Genomic DNA, 7749 nt, shown 5'->3' with positions numbered 1-7749 from the left:
TATACATATATATCAAAGTATGTTCAAAATATATTTACAACACTTTTAATATATTTTGATGTTTTAAGTTTATTAAGTCAGCTGTCCTCGTTAGTAACCTACAACTAGTTGTCCACTGTTAGATGTACAGAAATAAATCGATAAATATTATCTTGAATCAATCCACGACCCAGTGTATACGTATCTCAGTATTGATCACAACTCAAACTATATATATTTTGGAATCAACCTCAACCCTGTATAGCTAACTCCAACATTCACATATAGAGTGTCTATGGTTGTTCCGAAATATATATAGATGTGTCGACATGATAGGTCGAAACATTGTATACGTATCTATGGTATCTCAAGATTACATAATATACAATACAAGTTGATTAAGTTATGGTTGGAATAGATTTGTTACCAATTTTCACGTAGCTAAAATGAGAAAAATTATCCAATCTTGTTTTACCCATAACTTCTTCATTTTAAATCCGTTTTGAGTGAATCAAATTGCTATGGTTTCATATTGAACTCTATTTTATGAATCTAAACAGAAAAGTATAGGTTTATAGTTGGAAAAATAAGTTACAAGTCGTTTTTGTAAAGGTAGTCATTTCAGTCGAAAGAACGACGTCTAGATGACCATTTTAGAAAACATACTTCCACTTTGAGTTTAACCATAATTTTTGGATATAGTTTCATGTTCATAATAAAAATCATTTTCTCTGAATAAAAACTTTTAAATCAAAGTTTATCATAGTTTTTAATTAACTAACCCAAAACAGCCCGCGGTGTTACTACGACGGCGTAAATCCGGTTTTACGGTGTTTTTCGTGTTTCCAGGTTTTAAATCATTAAGTTAGCATATCATATAGATATAGGACATGTGTTTAGTTGATTTTAAAAGTCAAGTTAGAAGGATTAACTTTTGTTTGCGAACAAGTTTAGAATTAACTAAACTATGTTCTAGTGATTACAAGTTTAAACCTTCGAATAAGATAGCTTTATATGTATGAATCGAATGATGTTATGAACATCATTACTACCTTAAGTTCCTTGGATAAACCTACTGGAAAAGAGAAAAATGGATCTAGCTTCAATGGATCCTTGGATGGCTCGAAGTTCTTGAAGCAGAATCATGACACGAAAACAAGTTCAAGTAAGATCATCACTTGAAATAAGATTGTTATAGTTATAGAAATTGAACCAAAGTTTGAATATGATTATTACCTTGTATTAGAATGATAACCTACTGTAAGAAACAAAGATTTCTTGAGGTTGGATGATCACCTTACAAGATTGGATGTGAGCTAGCAAACTTGAAAGTATTCTTGATTTTATGAAACTAGAACTTTTGGAATTTATGAAGAACACTTAGAACTTGAAGATAGAACTTGAGAGAGATAAATTAGATGAAGAAAATTGAAGAATGAAAGTGTTTGTAGGTGTTTTTGGTCGTTGGTGTATGGATTAGATATAAAGGATATGTAATTTTGTTTTCATGTAAATAAGTCATGAATGATTACTCATATTTTTGTAATTTTATGAGATATTTCATGCTAGTTGCCAAATGATGGTTCCCACATGTGTTAGGTGACTCACATGGGCTGCTAAGAGCTGATCATTGGAGTGTATATACCAATAGTACATACATCTAAAAGCTGTGTATTGTACGAGTACGAATACGGGTGCATACGAGTAGAATTGTTGATGAAACTGAACGAGGATGTAATTGTAAGCATTTTTGTTAAGTAGAAGTATTTTGATAAGTGTATTGAAGTCTTTCAAAAGTGTATAAATACATATTAAAACACTACATGTATATACATTTTAACTGAGTCGTTAAGTCATCGTTAGTCGTTACATGTAAGTGTTGTTTTGAAACCTTTAGGTTAACGATCTTGTTAAATGTTGTTAACTCAATGTTTATAATATCAAATGAGATTTTAAATTATTATATTATCATGATATTATCATGTATGAATATCTCTTAATATGATATATATACATTAAATGTCTTTACAACGATAATCGTTACATATATGTCTCGTTTAAAAATCATTAAGTTAGTAGTCTTGTTTTTACATATGTAGTTCATTGTTAATATACTTAATGATATGTTTACTTATCATAGTATCATGTTAACTATATATATATCCATATATATGTCATCATATAGTTTTTACAAGTTTTAACGTTCGTGAATCACCGGTCAACTTGGGTGGTCAATTGTCTATATGAAACATATTTCAATTAATCAAGTCTTAACAAGTTTGATTGCTTAACATGTTGGAAACATTTAATCATGTAAATATCAATCTCAATTAATATATATAAACATGGAAAAGTTCGGGTCACTACAGGTTTGGAACTAGAAAACGGATTGAGCAAAGTATGAAGGAGGCTGTGGATAAATCACAAAGACTGAACCTGCCTTCAAAGAATCCAAATGATTCAGTGTCTGCTGAAACCATTAGTAAGAACCTTACTTCTTATTCTAAACCTTCACAAACAGATTTTCCGCATCATCCTCTGATATTAGAAATTCTAAGATATCATCGTATCTTCCATTATAAATATCCTCCATATTTCTGAAGATATTTTTTTATAACCATTCTTATCTGAAATCATTCATCTCTTCGCTATATCTGTGTTACATCATAAAAGAAACTATTTTAGTTTCTAAAATCTGAAAAATTCGAAAAATAGATGTTTTGAAGTAATGTTGGGAATTGAAGCATGGGTTAGTATAATATAATGACACTTGATCAACGTGATTATATTACAGTAAGTCATGCTGAGTTTCTAGTGGAACGTGATAAAGGTTCACAGATCACACCCTCATCATGAACCATGTTACATAACTCTTTCATTCTATTTAACCTCTAAACATATCAAGAAAATATTTTTCTTGATGATTCGATTTTTTCGAGGTATTCTGGTAATTTGACAAGTCAGATTGTGCCATTACAATTTCTTTCTTATAATATTAATTATGTTCATTTCAAAATCCATACCTACGAATTTTGGACCATTATTCGCTTGACTTAAAGTCGGGAAGAGAAAACGAAAGCATGAAGCTCCGAAATATAAAGGAGAATATAAGCCCGATAACAACCCCGAAATTACAAACCGTGTATATCAATGCGTATAGCAATATAAAGACACGGGAGAATGAAAAACACTATAACCTCAAGGTAATAGTAGAAGAAAATAACTTCCTTTGGTGGCAGATGAAAAAGAAGAATGAAGGATACGATAGCCATGAAAATATCAAGAATCAAAACTGGATTAAGCATTTTCACAATCTATTGGGATGTATGAAATAAGAAAGAAGATTATAGGAGTGGTGAAAATAAATGAAACGGAAGAGGTCAATTTATAGCGAAATATCAGACATAGCAATCGAGGCAGATTGCGCATTTAATCAAAAAAAATCTTAATTTCCGCAAATTCCGAAGAATCAAATCTTATTTAGATTAAGAAGATTTTTCTATTCTTTAAATTCGTTAAATCAATCGTTACTACGTCAAGAGATAAGATGCATCTCTATTCTTCATTTCACTCTTTTACGATAACTTCCCTCATACGCTTCGAGTAATTGGATTGTTTTATCTATATTATTCAATGATGATAGAAATTCTATTTATCAACTCATATTCGTCATGAAAACATTTTTATTGTTAGCCATGACGACCTCACTCAAATTTCGGGACGAAATTTCTTTAACGGGGAGGTACTGTGATGACCCGGAAAATTTCGACTTATTTAAACCAATTCTCTATATGATTTAATATTTTCGACATGATAAGCAATGAATTTTGAAACTTTTGAAAATGATTTTTTTATATATAACGGTTGACCACCCTGTTTGTCCAACGATTCACGAACGTCATAACATGTATTATATACATATTTTAATAAATATAAGAGTTTTCGATATATATGGAATCATGCGAATAATATTTATATACGAAATGATTAAAAATTTATTATTAAACGATGCTATTTCAAATTAAAAATTTTACGTATTAAGTCATTTTATTTTTATGATATAATTTTTGTATTTTTTTTTAAGAAACAAAGTTAAATTAATAATGTACAATTTGTAAAGCACAACGTACAATGTGTAGCTTAAATAGTTGAATTTAAATTAATTCATTTACTATTCACATGAAAACGACATGATAGAAATTATTAATTATAAGTTACATAGAATACCCCTGAAGTATTTAATAAATACGACTTTTTAAAATTTTAAATTCAATTTACGATTATAATATATGTCGACGAGGTATACGATAAAACATTGTGAGCTGTAAAACTAATCCATGCGATCGCATGGGAATTGGTCATGGGAGCCATGCGATCGCATGGTGACAGATCCCAGTAAACATCTATAAATTTCGACATTTTTATTCATTTGTTGCACAATTACTCTCTCTGTTATATTATTATTATTATTATTATTATTATTATTATTATTATTATTATTATTATTATTAAGATTAATATTATTATTAATCTTATTATTATTAGTATTATTAATAATTAGTATTATACATAAAATACTACGACGAGGTTATGAGCGTGTCACTTTCAAAAATGGGTTTTCGAGCGGGATAGAGCTAAGGAAAATATGGGTTATTACTAAGGAGGTTATGGGTATTGTTCAAGGGTTTTGTTTGCAAGTCAAAACTAGTGTTTATCATCTCCGTTACGTCTACGTACTTTCCTACAATATTGAATCTCAATATTGATATGTAAGTACTTATATTTTATCTTTTACATACTAATTGTGTATCCATGTCTAGTGCTCGAGTATATATATATTTATACATGCTTGTATGCTAAATTTCGTCGCTAAATAGTTTATAATGAATCACGAATTAAATACATATATTACTGGTAAAAGGTATATGATATACATGTTTTTGGAAAGCTTGCGAAAAATCAATAACTTTTCATTTAGATATCGAATAGTTTTGATGAACGGATTAAAAGATATAAGCAACTGAATTATGATTGACGTTAATTGAAATTGCTTTTGAATCTACAATTAAGATTTAAACAACTTGTTTACGAGATTGATAAAATGGATTTTTAAATATTACCAACCGAGTAAATGAATCCTTATATAAGGCACGTCTCGTTTTATTGAACTAAAGTCAGAATGACTTTTTGAAATGACTTTTGATAAACTTTTGTATGTCGATCTCGAGCATTAGGGTTGTGATACACTATGACCAGACCTAGCTTGATAGACATTTATTGACCAACATATGTTCTCTAGGTTGAGATCTACGATTATTTGATATTCCGGGTTTCGGTCACATTACGATGAACAACTTTATGTGCTGCTAAGGTGAGTTTCATTGTTCCCTTTTTAATTGCTTTTGCAATATATATTTTTGGGCTGAGAATACATGCACTTTATTTTAAACGCAATGGATACAAGTACATACTAAATTCTACACTGAGTTTGAACCGAAAATCCCTTAGCTTTGGTAACTAGTAACTGCCAGTTATAAGAACTGGTGGGCGCGAGTAGTAGTATATGGATCCATAGGGCTTGATATCCCCGTCCGAGCTAGAGCACTAGCCTTTTAACAGACGTATGCTATTTGAGAAGCGTACACGTTGGTTTGCGTGTATTATTAAGATGATTATACAAAGGGTACAAATTATATATACGTTAAGTTTAGTTATCAGGGTGCTCAATTTCGTAGAATATTTTGATAAACGTTTCTAGATAAAACAACTGAAATCTTGTGATCCATCTTTATATACAGATTATGCGAAACATACAAACTATGAACTCACCAACCTTTGTGTTGACACTTGTTAGCATGTTTATTCTCAGGTTTCCTAGAAGTCTTCCGCTGTTTGCTATTATGATATACAAGCTATGTGCATGGAGTCTTACATGGCATATTTTTCAAGAAAACGTTGCATTCACCAATTCATCACCGTGTACCTTATTTTGACTGCATTGTCAACGAAAGTACTATTGTAAACTATTATATACGGTGATTGTCTATATGTAGAAATCATCAGATGTTGAAAACCTTTGATTTAAATATACATTTATGGTGTGCCTTTTCAAAAGAATGCAATGTTTACAAAACGTATCATATAGAGGTCAAATACCTCGCAATGAAATCAATGAATGATGTGTTCTTCCATATGAATTTGGAGCGATCGTCACACCTGTGTTGGTAAAAAAGGCTGACGGTAACTGGCGAATGTGCGTTGATTTCAAGGACATTAATAAGGCATGTCCTAAGGATAACTACCCTCTCCCGGAGATAGACTGGAAGGTATAATCACTATCGGGATTTAGGTACAAGTGTTTTCTGGACGCATACAAGGGTTATCACCAAATCTTAATGGCTGCGGAAGATGAGGACAAGACTGCTTTTCATACGCCGCAGGGTATTTATTGTTACACGAAGATGCCTTTCGGTTTAAAGAATGCTGGCGCGACCTATCAGCGTGTAATTGACGCAGCATTCAAGCACCAAATCGGTAGAAATCTTGAAGCGTACGTCAACGACTTGGTAATTAAAAGTAACACCGAAGAAGACATGCTCGCGGACATCCTGGAAACGTTTGCATCTCTGCGCAGGATCAACATGAAGCTTAACCCGCTTAAATGTAGTTTTGGGGAAGAGGAAGGCAAGTTTTTAGGTCATGTGGTGACAGCGCGGGGTATCAAGGCCAATCCCAAAAAGATCGAAGCCATTGATAATTTTCCATCTCCGAAGACAAAGAAAGATGTGCAGAGTCTAACTGGGAAGCTTGCGGCTATCACACGGTTTTTGTTGAAAGCCGCAGAACGACAGTTACCATTCTTCAATACTTTGAAAAATTGTTTGAAGAAAAAAGACTTCGTATGGACTCAGGAAGCAGAATCAGCCTTTTAGGAGATGAAAAAGGTGCTTGCAGAATTACCAACACTTACTGCGCCAGTATCAGGAGAAACGCTAACGCTGTACCTCGCGGCATCGAAGGAAGCTATCAGTTCAGTTCTTATCGCGGATCGCGAAAAGGTAATCCATTAATTTACATGCTTTATTTATTTCACAGAAACTTAACGACTGAGGTTTTTCTCAGACGCAAATGCCGGTCTACTTCGTAAGCAAGACGCTGACATCAAGCAAAGTAAACTACTCACCGATAGAAAAGCTCGTATATGCGCTGGTCCATACGGCGCGGCATTTGCGTCGATATTTTCAAGCACATCCAATCGTGGTCCTAACTGATCAACCAATCAAACAGGTTGGTAAACGCCTACTTTGCGGCAATGACCGGGGTTACCGCATTGACTAACGCAATCATTTTTCTTTCAGGTGTTATACAAGCCTGAGATTTCTGGCCGAATGGCTAAGTGGGCAGTTGAATTAGGAGAACATGAAATAAATTTTTCTTCACGCAGTGCGGTTAAGGGTCAAATACTTGCTGATTACCTAGCAGAATTACCTGCGGATGTCGAGGCATCAGCAGAACATCAGGATCTACCTGCACCAACTTTGTCACCATGGGAATTGTACACCGATGGTGCGTGCAGTGCATCTGGTGCAGGTGCGGGTGTAATTTTAACAGGCCTGGATGGCGAAGAGCATACATACGCACTACGGTTTAATTTTGTTGTTACGAATAACGAAGCAGAGTATGAGGCTCTGTTAGCAGGTATGCGCATTGCGCATAAGTTAAATGTTAAAATTTTGCACGCTTATGTGGATTCAAAGCTAGTATGCAGTC

Source organism: Rutidosis leptorrhynchoides, chromosome 3 (assembly GCF_046630445.1).
Source record: "Rutidosis leptorrhynchoides isolate AG116_Rl617_1_P2 chromosome 3, CSIRO_AGI_Rlap_v1, whole genome shotgun sequence".
Taxonomy (NCBI): Eukaryota; Viridiplantae; Streptophyta; class Magnoliopsida; order Asterales; family Asteraceae; genus Rutidosis; species Rutidosis leptorrhynchoides.
This window is presented reverse-complemented; position numbering follows the sequence as displayed.